The 16785-nt window shown below is 45.1% G+C and overlaps 3 long non-coding RNA genes across 10 annotated transcripts; 2 read left to right on the top strand and 1 right to left on the bottom strand.

Moving 5' to 3' along the window:
* The first annotated feature begins 1179 nt into the window (after positions 1-1179).
* Positions 1180-6573, top strand: LOC146760019 (uncharacterized). The gene is made up of 3 exons (XR_014948988.1): positions 1180-1310; positions 2410-4768; positions 5947-6573. It is a non-coding gene; the product is annotated as an uncharacterized LOC146760019 (long non-coding RNA).
* A 68-nt stretch (positions 6574-6641) lies between these two features.
* On the top strand, positions 6642-12899 carry LOC107316309 (uncharacterized). Of its 3 annotated transcripts, XR_014948987.1 has the most exons (4): positions 6642-8167; positions 8252-8333; positions 9444-9633; positions 12441-12574. It is a non-coding gene; the product is annotated as an uncharacterized LOC107316309 (long non-coding RNA). The 3 variants fall into 3 exon arrangements; XR_014948986.1 differs by having other exon boundaries at positions 7999-8367; XR_001556274.3 differs by lacking the exons at positions 6642-8167; positions 8252-8333 and adding an exon at positions 12771-12899 and having other exon boundaries at positions 9206-9633; positions 12441-12580.
* Positions 12366-16287, bottom strand: LOC107316310 (uncharacterized). 6 transcript variants are annotated; one of them, XR_014948983.1, is made up of 8 exons: positions 15853-16287; positions 15486-15545; positions 14501-15164; positions 14252-14332; positions 13863-14145; positions 13645-13767; positions 13077-13449; positions 12366-12550 (listed from the first exon to the last, which is right to left on the bottom strand). It is a non-coding gene; the product is annotated as an uncharacterized LOC107316310 (long non-coding RNA). The 6 variants fall into 6 exon arrangements; XR_014948984.1 differs by having other exon boundaries at positions 13337-13449; positions 15503-15545; XR_014948981.1 differs by having other exon boundaries at positions 14501-15545.
* Positions 16288-16785: the final 498 nt, after the last annotated feature.

Raw genomic sequence — 16785 nt, 5'->3', positions numbered from 1 at the left:
CACAGAGGAGAATACAGTCCTACAGACACTGAAATCATGTCCTTTCACATTAGCTTGTGTATGTAAGCGAATGCCACATATCCCTGGTATGTCCCGCCCAAGCAGCAGGGTTGTAATGGTGTTTCTGCTCCTGTGTGCCTGGCTGTATTTGGGGAAGGCAGGATCCCTTTGGAAAAATAACCTCCGCACACAACAGGCACAATATTTATTCGTCAGAAAATGTGTGCTTCACAAGCTTTGCTGGTTGCCCTCTGCTCTGGCAGCTTCAGGAAAACCTCTCTATGCCTTGTGCTCTGCTTCCCCGGCGGTCTGGGGATGCCATCCTCTCCTTCGCCTCTGCTGGCTGTTTTCCACTTATTTGCTTACTCTTTTCCATCCCAGTTGGCTCTGCGTAGCCTGGAGGGAATGAACTAGATTCTCTTTCTGGGGCATCGTCAAAAGAAATGTTTACCGAGTTGCAGGCAATCGCATCTGTGTAAATCTGGTGGCGGCACACGGGGGGATGGCAGCAGCCCACAGAGATGTTATGTTTCCTGCTAGCACAGGAAGGAAAGCATAAAGCACCCACCCACCCCAAGGCCAGGACAGGCAGCACACGAGGCTTGCCATTAAACAACCCTTTCTGTCTGCTTGGAAAACAGAAGCATTTAAGCTGAGGCCACTGGGAATTATTTATCCCAACATATCATTTAAATTGTGCTTTGAAACAGTCTACCTCTGAAACAGCCTTCCGCCTTCCTCCATCAGCTGCAAATTGCCAACAGCCACCATACCAAACTGAAGTTTGTAGCTCCTCAGATCAAATGCCTCAGCCAGAATATTAGCATAATCAAATTAACATGCATTTAGCATGCATATTTCTTGAGGCAGAAGTGCTTCTTCCTGTTTCATAAGGCACCAAACTCACTCCCAGCCATTAGTCTGTACTGACAGAAATAAAACCTTTCACATCTAGCTCCCTGATTTCCAGATGCAGTTTTCCAGACAAACCCTCCTTTTCAGCAGGTGTCACACACAGCAACAGTGCACTCAAATGTGCAGTGGCAGGCTGCATAAGTACCGCAGCACCGGTGTGCAACCAGCTCCTCTTTCCTTCCTTCACATCAAAGTTATTTTTTACATATGCACTCATTAGATTTAATCAGAATTTTTATGACTTTGCCTTTGTAAAATGTTTGTCTCTTTCCTCCCAACTTTTAGGTCTCTGACTAGACAGATCCCACGCTGGCTCTCACCAGTCTACCCCCAAAAGACCATCAGTCTTCCCATCAGCAAACATTGGTTTGTTCTTCAAGGAAACCCTCAAACAGGTAAGGGTTCTGTGATTCTATAAGATGTGAGGGTAGGGGAACCAAGCTCGTGTAGAAAGATGTGTGGTGTAGTGATTTTGGTTCAGTACAGAACAGCTCCACTTTTCTCTTCAATTTATGACACAGTAATCCTTGATATCTAATGAAGCTGCTCTAGTATCTGGATCCATATACAGTCAGAATATTTCCATTATGCACTGGAACAGGTTGCCCAAGGAGGCTGTGGATGCCCCATCCCTGCAGACATTCAAGGCCAGGCTGGATGTGGCTCTGGGCAGCCTGGGCTGCTGGTTGGTGACCCTGCACACAGCAGGGGGTTGGAACTGGATGAGCACTGTGGGCCTTTGCAACCCAGGCCATTCTTTGATTCTGCAGTTTTACCAGAATCAATTCTGTTCACCAGCCGATCACAACCGACTTCACTGCTGAGGATTAATGCAAAGAGGCAAAAAACACTGATTTCACTGCTTGGCTTACGGACACCCTTGAGCTGTGAAGCTGCAGGACAGTCTCTTTGGAGACGACTCTATACTGTTGATGTACTAGCAGATTATTTTTTTTCCCTATATTCCTATCATCCTTTTTCAATTCATATCCTGTTTCTTATTTTATGTCCTCACTTTTCTGATTCTCTTACATGCTTATCCTATATCAATTGTCTCCAATAACATTACACAGCTTCCACTTCCTTGAGATCTATTCTTATGCTGAAATTGTATGAAAAGCTAATTGTTCACCTGAGCTGGTCATTTATTGCTCTTTTCTATATTGTCCTTCTACAATGACACAGTTTGCACTTATGCCCTTAATATCATCTGTTCAAAGCGCCACCAGAATCCTTCATTCATTTTTTCCCCTCCAGAAGGATCTTGGGGCATACCTTATTTACCCTATTACCATCTGCCTTCCTAGAACAGATTATATTTGTTTTATTATTCCTCCTTGCTACCATGCCTGTGGAATCAGTCAATACATGGTGATTCACACCAGATTACTTTCAGCTTGTTTCTCTCAACTAATTATTTTCTCCTGCCAGGATCTCACTCAGGAGCCAGAATCTACCTCTTCTCCCTCCCTAAAATGTTCCTGGTGTCCACAGGGTTCCAGCAAGTTACCACCGACACAGCCTATCCTTGCAGGCATGTGCAGGATACCTGAGGACCAAGCAGTCAAATCATCTCATGAATGAATAGATGGGAAAAAACATGGTGAATCTGGCAGAAAAAGAGGCAGATGAGCATACATCATGGTAAGTGAACTCTTAGATGGGGGAAAGGAATTTTAGGAAACAGACTCTGGGCTTTTCTAGGTTTTATGGTTCCACGGGGCATGTTTAGGACACGGAAGGTTTCCTCCCTTTCACCTGGTGAAACCCAACCTACTGTCTCTCTCTCCCCCCAAGAAGCCCATTGGTCCTTGACTATGCAAGGAGGTTTATTTTGCTTCTCAGTCAGCTGGGACTCAGCTTTACAACACAATTCCTCTCAGCAGTATTCTTACAACCATCTTTCCTTTTTGTTTTATTTATTGATATTATGCAGGCCGTATTTCACATATGCTTTATTGGAAAAGCAGCATTGCAAACCAAAGGGCTGTTTTCACTTTTACTGGAAAGGCTTTTCTGAATATTAGCTTTGGATTGGCAAATTTTCAGTAATTTGTACTCTCAGCAATACATCGGTATGAAAATTGGATTTGGGCAATGGGCAATCCCTGAGCTACTTTACTTTCAATGTAATAACTTTAGCTGGAAGTTGAGCATATATCATGCTTCCATCTATTGCTTTTCTGCTCTGGATCAGCCGTACATTTAGGGTCTGAGTCTTTTAGCCCTTATCTACACAGATAATGCCTCACAATAGGAAAATACCATCACTCTGATTTATTAGTGGAGCTTGACAAAGCGAGATGACAGTTAAGGCTTCTATTAAGAGATTGTTGTGAAAATCAGTGTGTAATTAAATTGTAAGAATACCGCAGGCTAGCCCCAATTCGTTTGTAAAGCACCCCAGTTTCAACAGCGTGCTTCTTTGATCGTTAGGCAGGCAGTTTAGTAATACTAACAGTAAAGTAGCTTTTGTTAAGACTTGAAGCAGTGCTTAGGAAGGAGGAAGGGTTGCAGCACATCCATCCGCTCTCATGGCTGGCAGTATAGATGGTACATGTCAGGGTCAAAGGGACCCTTTGCTAATCTCTTGTACCAAGAAAGTTTCTGTTTTCCTGGGAATCACAGAAAGGTTGAGGTTGGAAGGGATCACTTGGGATCATCTTGTCCAATCCCCCCGCTTCAAGCAGTGTTACCCACAGCACGTTGCCCAGGATCACATCTAGGCAAATGTAGATGACTTGCAGATAACACTTTCTGATGCAGCCCAGGATACCATTGGCCTTCTTGGCCACCTGGGCACGCTGCTGCCTCAAGGTCAGCTCACTGTCCACCAGGGCTCCCAGGACATTCTGCAGGACTGCTTTCCGGTAGGTCAGCCCCAAGCCTGTATTTGTGCATGGGGTTATCCCTCCACAGATGCAGGACCCTGCACTTGCCCTTGTTGAACTTCACAATGCCCACCTCTCCAGCCTGTTGAGTACTCTGAGTGGCAGCCACTCTACTATGTGCTATCATCATCAGAAGGATTAGTAGTTTCATTTTGAAAGTAAATGGAGTAGATGATACACAGGTATGTCTGTGAGTTTAAACAGGAGGTCATCAGTTTAAGAAATAAACACTTCTAAAAATGGCATTAAATATTATTTAATTTTTAATTAAATTTCAATTTTTAATTTAAAAATATATATATTTTTAAATCAAGTATTTTAATGCAAAATCTGTTTTTAAAGGTAATTAAGAAATCCCTGCAATCAGCAGAAATTCCTGCCTGCCTGAGGCCAAGCTCTCTCAGACCTAAACACCAAGCAAACTGGATTAGTAACTGCAGCTCTGGAGCTCCCTCTTGCATTGCATTCCTCATCCCTAGGCCTGATCTGTCACTTTTGTGGCTGTAAGGAGGAACTTGCATAATTTATGTAGTCATAAATCTAAACAGATGCCAACTCACCTGCAGTATGGCAGAGGTGATGTGCTTATTAACTCCACTAATCTGCCTAACGACTCTGACCAGCAAGTTCTTCTTCCTTTATCAACAAACTGGCCAGGCTGCGATGCCCTGGGCAGACTAAGTGACTGGATAATGAGTATGCTCAGTGGTACATACAATGAGAAGTTTTTCTTACCTTCTTTCTGTCACTGAGCCCCAGACAGTCATCTCTTAAAAGTATCAAGATGTATGTGGAGGATGGTTTTGGATTCAAACCTTAAAAGGCAGAGAAGCAACAGTGGCTGCTGATTTCAAGACGTAAAAGGAGGAACTGATGCACAACTCCGTTCATCCACTCCCACATCACCAAAGCTAGTTAGACCTAGAATGAAGCACGTCATGATTCCCGTGCCATGACTTAAGGTAAGATAATCAGGGAGATATTTCCCTCTTCTACCTGTGTTTGTTTAAAAGCATAATTTACATTTACAGCCAGCTGAAAAAAGGAAATTGCTGTAGATGACAATGTTCTCAGCTCCCTTCAGATGCGGTGACACCCGCTCTGAAGCCGCTTATCTCGCTATGGGCGTTAAAGTCATACAGCTGAAGGATCCAAGATGGATTTTCATGTTGCTAACAGTACTGAGATAGTTTCTTCCTCAAGATTAGTTGGAGCATCTTGCTCATTTTCCCTCAGGAAATATTTGTCCAAAGGAAAAGAAAGGTGACTGTGTTCATTTCTGTGGTGGAGCTCTTCCTCTAAAAGAAGATGCTTACAACTAATATAATTCAAGCACTTCTAAACTTCCAAATCCTTGCTTTCTCCATCCACATAAAGCTTTGATGCTTACAATAATTTGCAAGAGCAAAAGACCTAATTTTGCATACTCCAATTAACATTAATCTAGAGAGATGGAAAATATAAACAGTCCTTCTAAATTAATACCCATATTTCTGAGCAAGCTTTTAATCAAAGAAGACAGCATGACACCTCCAGAGGCTTGTATGCCATTGTGTTGCCAATAACATTATCATGTTCTATTTGAAATATATTTCCTTCCTCTGTTCTCAAGGTGCTTTCAGTTCCTTATAAATTTCTTCCAGTTATTAGTTTTGCCTGTGGTTGGTCTTCAGTTCTGGAGACTGATTTAGATGTGGAATGTGTTGTTATCATATTTACGTATGTATCTTCAGTGTTTATTGAGTGTCTTTGTTTCTGGAGTAAAATGCAAGTCTGAGTGCCTGTGAAGTGCTAAAGAGCCAGTTGTGTTCTGGGAAGCAGGAGGCCCTCTAGGCCACCACACTGGGCTCTGGATATAGATGTGAGCTCTGGAGATACCCACTGCAGGGGGTGCATGGTGTCTCACAATGGGCTCCCATAGGCTCTTCCAAAAGGTGTTTCAAACACTTTCCCAGAAGTTCCCCCAAGATTTTCTCTTTCTGTCTGTGACAAATCACATATCCCTGGGGTATGTATGACAGCAGACATGACGGGTGCAGATGAGCTCTTTTGTTTCTCATTAGAACTGAACTTCTTTTATCAACATAACCACAAAAACCAGAAGCAGCACTGTTAGAGATATTGTTTCTTGTCATTTCAGCCCTACAGCCCTTTTAAGGAAGAAATATTTCCCAGGTGTTTTGTATTCCCAGAAAGCTGCGGGACGTAAGACAGACTCTCAGGGGATGCTGATTCTACCATGGGAATAACAGACATCAAACCCTCATCCTATCAGGTACTGTCAACTTTGAGAAATTCCTGGCTCAGAAGAGTTTTCAATCTATTTAGGTCCCTTCCAACCCAATCCATTCTATGATTCTATGATGGTCCTGCAGGCTCTGCCCTGAGCTCTGAGTGAGATCGAGACACTGTCTGTGGAACAGTCATAGGTTTAGGTGTGTGGTTCTTTTGTTGCTGTTGTTGTTTTTGTTAAATTAGAGATTAGTGTAAGCCCTGCTAGTGGCAGTGGCAGGGGGATGAGAAGCATCCTGGGCACTGCTGCCCTTGCTCCTTTTGGGGTGATGGACCCCAGGGATGAGCAGTCCCAGCCCCAGTTAGAAGTGAATGGGCAGCGGGATGTGTTCCGGCCTCCTGTCCTGGCTCCTTGTGGGACTCCTCCATCTCTCTGGGGGTGGGAGTAGTGGGAGGATCACTGAAATCCCCAGGAAGAGCTGTGATGGAAGTGACAGGGAGCTCCTCCTCATGGGGGTGTGCAGGGCTGCCCGATGTCCGGGCCTTGGGGTGCCAGCGCCCTCCCTGCAGGGAGGCTGTCAGGCTGCTCTCAGCTGTGGACTCTGACAGAAGTGTGATGACTCAAGCTAGAGAGCCATCTGCCCTCGCTGAAAATCTGATGGAACTCATAAGCCTCCCACAGAGCAGGCAGCTGAGTTTTCTCCAGGTCCGCTGGCAGACACAGCGGAGGCAGAATGTGTGGTTGCAGGGAAGCACGTAGGCCACGTCAAATCTCACGTCAAGGCAGATGGAACACGAGCACACCTCTTCCATCGCCATGTTTTCCATATGTGGAGGGCTGGGTGGAGCTGAAGATGTAGAGCTGCTCCCCTTGCTGGCACTGCTGCAGCAGGTGCTGGGCACAACAAGGAGAGGCTGATTGCTGTCCCAGGGTGGGCAGCAGCAATGTCCCAGTCCCTCAGCAGGAAACCCTCCCAACCTCATAACTTGCAGATCTCCATCCTCACATTTCATACAAGGTACACACATCCACTGTACAGTATGGAAGGTACGGGATTACCGATCCTGTAAAGAATGCCTAAAAAACAAGGTTTTAAAATTACTTCAATTACACCTGTTGTTGATCTCTTTCATGTTTCACTTCACCGTGCCTTTATAAGAAATCCTGACAACTGCTTTCTTTCTGTAGGTGATTTACAGCCATACACCCCGCAGTGGCTGCCGGGTTCCTGGGGTTACAGTCGCTTACAATTTCTTGCCTGATATTTATTGCTTCTGTGCAATTATTTCTTCTGTGCAAGAGGATATAACTGTATGAATGTTCCTCTGATTGCTTGCGACGGGTGAAATATGCTAAAGGGGATTTCTCAGCACTAGGAAATGCTGCAGCAACATGCGGTAGAAAGGAAGGGCAGAGGATTTAGATCTCTAAGAAGCAAGCAGCCAAGGTCATTGATACGTACCCACCTACAGACTCCCTGAGGGGAAAGAGCAGGGGTGAAAAGCTAAAATAGCCCATATCTCACATTTAGACTTGGGAAACACCTAGAGGCTTCACTTGGGAACCTGGCATCATAGGCAGCCTCTGGCATGGGCTACAGGACGAACAGCACACACACTGACCAAGCAGTACGAGCTGACAACTGCACCACCCACCCACAGCACACCAACCAACCAACACAACAGATCACCCTTTTTCTAGCCCTCTGGATACAGTGCAACCACATTAACGTGGTATATCCTTCAAATTTGTTTGTCTTTTTTTTTTTTTTTTTTATTTATTCTGTTTAGTTCAGCTGTTAAACTTAACTATGAGCTGTCAAGATCGGACCAAAAATTCAAGACCTGGTTCAGTCGCACCTTGAACTCTGGCTATAAAAATACCATAGTATTTTTATACTATATATATAGTATATATTTATACTTTAAATAGCAGTGATGGAGCACCTGGTGAGAAGGCAGGGCCAGCCGAGGGAAGCTCAGGTGCATGCAATGAAGCTGAATGAGCAGCAGGGGTGGAGTCAGGTTCCACCCCTTCCCAGCCCTCATTTAAGAGCTGGCAATGGAGGTGAGGAGATGTCATCTGGAGCTCTCCATATATCTGTGGATACTCTCCAGGCCTTCTAAAGGTAAGAAGTTTGTTTCTCTTCTGCACATACTGCTGTTGCATCTGAGTGGATTCTTTGTTGTTGCTGCTGTTTTGCTTCTTCCAGGTGTGAAGCAGGAAGTCCAAAAGCACTCTCCAATGACCAGCAGAAGCCCCCTTGTGGATATAAGCATAAGCTGTGAATCCAGGTTAGAGCACAATTACATGAAAAAGCATTCACAGGTTTGTGATAATGAATGTGTAGTTACATATAGCCATGCAGCAAAATCCATAGCAAGCAGTGGTGACTATGTTGAAAAATAGAGCAGATTCTCAGTTACACAACATTATTGAGTAGTGTTTTTGTGCTCTTTTTGTCTGCTGTATTTTCTGTAGGAATAAATACTCCGGAAGTATTATCTATGTAACTCTATGGGAAGATAGAAGTCACCAGAGTCATGGAGTGAGATGTTACTCATCGTGGCTATTACAAGTGATTTCTCCAGGGGCTATAATTTCATTGATGAACTCACCCATTGTAACTTATTCTGTATGACAGTCACACTCATTTTTTTCCACATATATCTCTACTTCCGTGGCTTGAGTTAGGTCTTGACTAGCCATCCTCCAGGGGTAACGTGGCCCCATGGGGCACTCTCTGCACTCTGTAATACTGTGCTTAGGGACATCAGCTTCTCCAAGAGAGAAATCTTCTATCAAAAGGTGCTATACTCTAGATTTAATATTGAAGGATCAGTTACCCCCGAGGAAACTCGAACAAGCGGTGCAACCGGGGCTAATGCAGGATGTCCAGCATGCTCTGGAAGTGCCTCACAGTGCACGTGCACTTAGTTCAGCAGAAAAATAGATGCTGGGAAGCTGGGGCAGGTGTAGTTCCCCATCTGCCTCCTCACAGCAGTGCCAGAGACTTTCTCTGTCACAAAAGGAGATGCTCTGAGAGCCTACACCTGTATGTTTAGATGCCAAACCTTACCTAACTCATTCCTTTGTTAATTTAATCCTTCACTGAGTCTCACTCTCTGCCTCTCTCTGCTTTACTTCACTATAAGGTGAAGGGACAGACCTACACTGGGAGATGGGCTTGTTTAGGAGAATTAAAATGACTGGTTCCTCAATGTAACGTGACAGCGAGTGTGCAGTCCCTGGCTATTTATATCTCACAAATAAGGCGAGCAGACAGCTAATATAGCCATGGGCCAGCAGAAACAGAGCAGCGCAGTTTATTAACAAGCCTAGGTGGACGTGGCACTTGATACATCTTTGTGTGAAAGTATTTTTATCATTTTCATGTTCAAAAGGTCACAGAAGCCTTAAATACGAAATCAAATGGAAGTAGACCTTGCTGAAGATAGCAGGATCCCTCAGGCACTCGGAGGCTGTCAGCACCTTAAACAACAGTCGTGGTGAGAAGAAGTCGACTGTAACCACCAGGGACTCCAGTTTACACGGGGGAAAACAGCAGAGCCATCTTTGCAATAGCTGGGGAAGGTAAGCAATGCTTAAAAACACACAGCAATTACCAAGCTATAGAGAAAAGTAACTGCTTAAGAAGTAGTAGCTTCTGTAGGCACTGTCTGGCACAGGAACTGATAACACAACTCTGTTCAACCTATAACTCTGCAATTGAAGTAATTAAATTGGGTGGTGTTATCTCAATTACACTGACCTATTGATCTCATCCACTGGTTAATTAGCCAACAAGTAATTCAAGCTTTTGGAGAGGTGTCACTGGGTTTAATACATCTGCATTTATGTCTTACAGAGACAACTTTCTGCAGTAAAAATGAAATGAAAGAACGAACCCTGCATCATAATAGTGTTATGTATTTTGCTTTACTCTTTTCTTGGTTTCTTGGTTGGAAATATAAGCCATGGCCTATGTATGTGCTTGCTGAAGCCCAAGAGGGGTCCCAGAAGCATTAACATGCTCATTGTATACCCTCTAAATGGAAAGCTGCCATCCTTTACCTGTTTTGTTGTGCTTGGCTTCAGCTAATAGAAGTCTATAAAAATAAAGTTAATAAAGAAGCCCATTTTCTTTTTCTCTTCTTTCACAACTTCGTTCAACAACTTAACAGTTGTACAGGAGCTGTAACCAGTTCCTTACAGCTCAGAAGCTTCCAGAAACAAGGGAGGGGGAGAAAGAGCAGCAGTAGCTTTGTGTTTACTTTACTTTGATGGCACAGCAACAGCTGCAGCAATAACTTGTGATTGATTGGGTCTGCGGGGTGATTGCGTGTGTGTGAACAGGTGGCCAGTGGGGTGGGCCAAGGATCTGCTGCCAAAGCAAGTGCTTGGGGTGGAATGGCAGGCTGCAAACCAACAGTGAAAAGTGCAGGAAAACTGTATTTAATATAACTCACTCAAAATAAAAAAGAGCAGATTTTGACTTTTGCTCTGAATTAGCGTATATTTTATTTTTCAACTCTGAGATATTTATTTTCTCACATGTGACATCAATGTAGGGTTTGTTTTGTTTTGTTTTCTCTTATTAAGGCAATTTGATTCACTTAGAATGGCCTGGGTTGAAAAGGGCCACAGTGCTCATCCAGTTCCAACCCCCTGCTGTGTGCAGGGTCACCAACCAGCAGCCCAGGCTGCCCAGAGCCACATCCAGCCTGGCCTTGAATGCCTGCAGGGCTGGGGCATCCATGTTACATCATCATCATCTTCACATGACATTTAAATCAGGATGTATAACATAAGCATGGCTAAACCAATATAGCAAACAAACACTACCCTTTCTCTTAGTTACCCCAGTGGGCATCTGTACATCATCACTGAGATAATAACAGGGGCTACCATTCAATAAGAATCATGTGGAGCTGATAAAGCTTGTGTAGCTTAGAGGGACAGAGGGCTCTGGTCTCAGTCACGGCAAGTAGATGAAAAATCCACAAGTTATTTCTATAAAGCCTCTTTCTTTATTGAGAAATCTATGGGAAGAAGCTCAGCACGTGGCTCTGTTTCTTGTAGTTTAATTTAATGAATTTCACTTGTTTCATCATATGTGAAAATATTGGGACAGAGTTGAAGTGTGTGTAATCGATCTGCTAGAAACATTATTAGTTATTTGTTTTCCTTGTGTTAAAACTGAGAACAACACTATGTATGTATGCATATATGATGTATGTATGTATGTCATCATCTTTGACCAAGTTGTCTGCTGGTTGATATGGGAAAACCTGGAGAGAAGGAATATCCTGTAACAATCATGGTAATAACAGGTCCTGGTTTGTTCTGTTATGTTCAGAATTGTGGTTTCTCTTTCTTAAGTAAGTAAAGTAAGCGCTCTACTTTCATGAGGCAGCCTAACAATATTCCTGTGAAGGTTTGTGGTCTATTTATTTTAATGTGACTAGAATTAGTTCATTAGATTTGAGTACAGAACTGTTTGTTAGCTGATTTAGTCCAGTGTTCTCATCATGCCTTTGAGTTGAATGGACTAAAGAGTTTCACACAGCCTTCATTGCAGGGAATTATAGAATCACAAGATTAGAAAGGACATGCATACATACAAGAACATCCAGTCCAATGATCTTAGGGGATAAGGCTCTGCTTCACAATTGTATAAGATTTTGGTTCCAAGAGATTAAACCCACAACTGGAACGAGTGGAGGGAACCTGTAGAGTTTGTCACTGTGAAATATGTGACTGGTTTACAGCAAGTTTTTTCTATTCTCTCTTTTTGGTTGTTGAGTTTTATTTTCTTTCTTCTAGCTTCCCACCTTCTGTTCTTTTGCTGATAGAGGCCAGTGCCTGAAGATTCTGGTCCTCTATTAACTAACTGTTGACTGAGTGAAAATGGCAAAGATAGAAATCCTTGAGTGATCTGGAAACCTTGGGATATATGCTGCAATGTGACACAAAATATGTAACTTGAGCATAAGTCTCACAGCTGAATTCTGCCTGGGATAAAGTTTGTTACTTAAAGTCTGCAAAAGAGAAAATTGAATACAACCACAATTTATTGAATACACCCACAATTTAAATCATAATATCAGGATTTTCCTGACTAGCTGTAGACTTCAGTTACAATCAGTCTGACTGTTGTACAGTGATTTTATACACTGGATCTGAGCAGAAAATGAAGCATGTCATCACTCATGATGAAGTAATAGCACTGAGATGTAGTGCGGGACAACAGGGGAGTAGCCTCAGAGCCTGCGTTCATTTTCTAATGTTTCTCAGATCAAACATATTAAACAGCACTCAAAGCATTAATGTCACAGTATTTTATTTTATTTAGAAAAATCTAAGAATGCTTTTATTTATTTATTTCTTCATCATTACAGATACTGATCACTTCAGTCCAAGTTCACATTCTCACAGCCAGCAGTGGAAGTTTGGGCAGAGTCTCACAGAACCAGGAGTCAGATTCCTTCTAATCCACGCTGCTTCCGGACTGCATGAAGGGGAAGAAAGAGACATTTCAGTAAGTTATTATGCTAGAACAAGTTTATAAAGAAACAAATGTTTTGATAGCAACTATTTTAAACCTCCCTCGGGAAAAGAGCATGCTTATCACAAAAAGCAACAGATTACTTGTCTGCAGATACCTACAGTAAAGAAACCTAATAACTCATTAAGCTGTGCTTTGTTATTGACTCACTTGTTTTAAGCAGAACATGCAACACTAAATGGCCAATTGAAGAAGCCGTCATTGTCCTCCTCTTTCCCCGCCTGAGGTGAGCTCCCATCAGCATCAAGGGAAGAAACCCCAAGGACCACCAGAGGGGGCTCCCCCCTACCCATTACCAACGCAAGAGGAGGCTCCCCCACCCATCCCCACCGCAAGAGGGGGCTCCCCCCTACCCAACCCCACCGCAAGAGGGGGCTCCCCCCTACCCAACCCCACCGCAAGAGGGGGCACCCCCACCCAGCCCCCAACACCACTAAAGAACCACTGGTGCAGGAGCTCCATCACTCACCTACTTGATCCTACACCTCATGAAACCTCTGCAATCTCCAGGCCAGTCCTCAACAAAATCAACACTTCTCTGCAGCCTCCAACAACATCAGAAACACACAGCAGACCACATTCAGACTCAATTAGACCAATAACAGAGAAGCACACTTCCCAAACTCTCCACCTAACCCACGTCACTCACCATGAAATCATTCAAGTCAATAAACACCATCACCTATTAGACTCACGCAATTCAAAAACTTGCCAAGAGATTCCACTCACCTTCACTCCTCTACACCAAGCAGATAATTCTCTCATCCATTTCTCACAAGATGCTCCAGCTCGCTCAGCTCTGTTGCCATCTGCTGGACTCTGCATACAACTCTTATCTTTACCTGAAAAAAAGAAAAACTAAGCACAATAGTCCAGACAACTTCACCAAAGCAAAATCCCATTGCTCCCATTTCACAGGGCACACTGCTGGCTCCACACTGACCACTAAGCCCTTATTCTCCAGTCTCCCTTCCAGAGGACTGGCCCTTAACTCACACCACTACATGCTGTTACTCCTCCCTTGCCCAACCCCATACCTGCTCTCTTGGAATTTCACCCTGTCCTGCCATATAGAAGCGCAGCCTTCCTCTGTCAACCACACCTCCTGACTTCATGTCATCAGCTCTCTTCCTGAGAGTGGACTCCCTCCATCCACATCACTTATTAAAAACAAACATTGTTAAATACATTAAGCACCCCGGGGATCACCGCTGATCCCAGTGCAGAGTCCACCCAGCCTCCATACACCTCACACCTGCTAAGCCTCCTTACAAAAAGGCCACACTGCTCTTCTCTGACCAGTCACAACAACAAACAGCTCCCAGGTCAGTCCAGCATCATTTCCCATCTGTGATTCCACCTTGGCTGCTCCAGAGAAATCTCTTCAAGTTGCTGAGAAAAAACACCTACAAGTTATTCCACCACCTTCCCAGGTGGAGAGGTGACACAGACTGACCTAGGGTTACACAGGCCATCCTTCCTGTCCTTCTTGAAGGCTGCTGTGACACTGGCTATTCTTCCATCCTCAGGCACCTCTCCTAAAGATTAAAATACACACCATGATTAAGGGCCAGCTCCTTCAGCATGGTTAGGCACATCCCATCAGGACCCAAGGATCCACGGGCACCTATTTTGCCTAATCACCTAATTTGTGATCAAGGCATCCTTCCTTAAGTGTTCCCATGCAGATCCAGGATTCTCAAGGAATGGCCTCAGCAGTTACATCTAAAACAAAAAGAAGGCATTCAGGGCCCACACAATCTCCAGTCTCTTTCTCCCTGTATGCAACCTTGTTAACTTCTACCGTCCCCAACCTCCCTCCCCTGAAAGTGAGACACTAAGAAGGTCTTCACCTTCCTCACCCCATCTCTTCCATCTCCCCCTGGAGTTTACCTGCAAACCCCTTGCTGTGCCACACAGCTCTTCAGTCATGTTTTCCCCCTTGATTTCTTCCTCTTAGAGATGCTCTCCTACTGGAACAAAAGAAGGAATGGCTCAGTTATCAGCAACCACTTGCAGAACCCCTTCCAATGCTCTAACCCAGACACCTCCCAGTATGTCCTTTTACAGGACAGAGCAGGCTCCCTAGAAGCCTGGTAACTCAGTCCTACTTACAGCTCCATTTCTTCCACACAAGATCCAGGATCACCTGAATTCAGTCTCACAGCCACCCCACTCTTCCTATCTCCAGCCCTCCCTTCATAGGAAGAATGAGCTCCTCCATCACCCCTATCCAGATTCTTACTTTTAGCACACTGCAAGAACCTTCTGGAATAATCAAAGCTGGCACTGTTGCTTCCCTATCAGCTGGCAGGGTGCTTTTATCTACCCAGGGAATTAATGCCCACAGCTGTGAGATCACTCTCAGCTGTGCACAGAAGGTCTAATCCCCTTCCTATCCTGTGCTGAAACTAACACCCAAGAATGTTACCTGCCTTTACCTGCCCCTTGAGCCTCACACTAGGGCTCTGCCAGTCATCTGTGCATTCCAAGGCAGGGCTCTTCTGTTCCAGCTCTTACCTGAAGAGCGACTCCATCACCTTGCTGGAGTTTCACACTGAAAAAGAATCAACACAGCCATCCCTAACAGCATCCCAGCCCTGCAAGCTGTCCCACCCTGTCCCCATGATGGGAATGAGACCACTTTCCTGAAGACACCCATAAGGAGGGAGGGAACACACAGCCCCATCCTGCTGCTTGCTCCCACAGCTGGCAGCCAGAGGGGCTGAAGCACCTGCAAACCTTATTTGGGGGGCTGAGGCCACCCCGGGGTCACGCCTGGCCTCAAACAGCAGCACTGAGCCAACCCCAAACAGAGATGCTGAGCAGGAACCCTACACGAGCTCCAAAGGGACAGAACTTATTCCGAAATGCTCACCATTCCCACAGCCTCACCGCTTTGGGATCAGAAGAGGCTCCACTGCAGCCCTCGCTCGGTCTGTAAGAGAATACTTTGTTTTAGCAGCAGCTCTCTGCGTTAGTTCTCGCTCTCAGCAGCGCCGAGGCCGCCCCGTCCCGTCCACTCCCGCAGACGGGCGCAGGAGGAGCCGAAGCGCTCGCTAAAGAAGCCGGGGAGATGGAAAGGAGAGCGATGAGAGAACCGAATACAACAGAAGGGGAACAGCGATGCCATAACGGCTCTAAAAAGCCAGGAGAGGCCGGCGGTAGCTCCGAAAAGAGCACGTCGAGAGCCCAGCAGCCTCTTACCCCAAGCGCGGAGCCCTTAAGGGCTCCCTACCGCTCACCTCCTCCTCGATCCCCTTACTGTCATCACGCCTCTCCGTGACCTGGAAAAATAAATTCAAACAGAAAACGTTACACAAAACCCTAAAGCTTCGTTCCCAAAGCAGCCCCTCGCCCCCAACAACGCACAAAGGAACACGACCGACTCCGCTCGGTGAGGATTTACCCGTGCTCACTCGTAACTACTGGCAGCCCTCGGAGGAGCTTAATAGGTGTATGGGGCGGGCCGGGCGCTGAGCTCCGGACGAGGTTCAGCTGTGCCCGGCACCTGCCGCTCGTTGCTTCGTTATCGCAGCCGGGCCAAGTTAGGGCGGGCCCGGAGCTTTGACAGGTGGACACATGGACTCCAGATCTGAATGACAGACTTAAATGACGCTTTGAAGTTTGCTATGGGATTCATTCATTACCAGAGTTTTGCGAACCCTTCTCTACCGAGTCGGGACCGCACCGCGACGGCGGCTCATAGGCGTCCCCTTGCGTTGTAAGTTTAGCGGTACCGATCTGGTCCTTATTTTAACCGCTGCTTGGCTTCGGCCCTATTGATGCATTGCTTATTTTTATATATGGTGGGCCGTTTGTGAGATTGATTTGACAATTGGTGCTGCCTGCTGAAGGACAACACTAGAAACAGACCTCATGGCTGTGTCCTCCAGCTGAAAGCAATCTGGAAAGCGGGACCTCTTTTACCTTCGTGTTTTGTCAGAATTGCTTGCTCGAGACGATTTTTTGAGCTACTGGAAGAAATGAAACAGGGAAAAATTGATAACGTTCGGGTGTCACAGCTGACTTGTATTTTAGGGGCATTTTCGTCATCAATGTGAAAAATAGGGACACAGACAGAAAATTACCAAAGGCCGGCAATAGGAGCAGGACTTTACATTGGTGAGGTTTGCTTAGCTTTTCTGTTAATGTTCTTACAAGGTGGGAAAATGCTT

Source organism: Coturnix japonica, chromosome 8, assembly GCF_054131305.1.
Source record: "Coturnix japonica strain WE chromosome 8, WE-NBRP24, whole genome shotgun sequence".
Taxonomy (NCBI): domain Eukaryota; kingdom Metazoa; phylum Chordata; class Aves; order Galliformes; family Phasianidae; genus Coturnix; species Coturnix japonica.
Note: the sequence above shows the minus strand (reverse complement) of the source record. Positions and strands in the feature narration are given on the sequence as shown.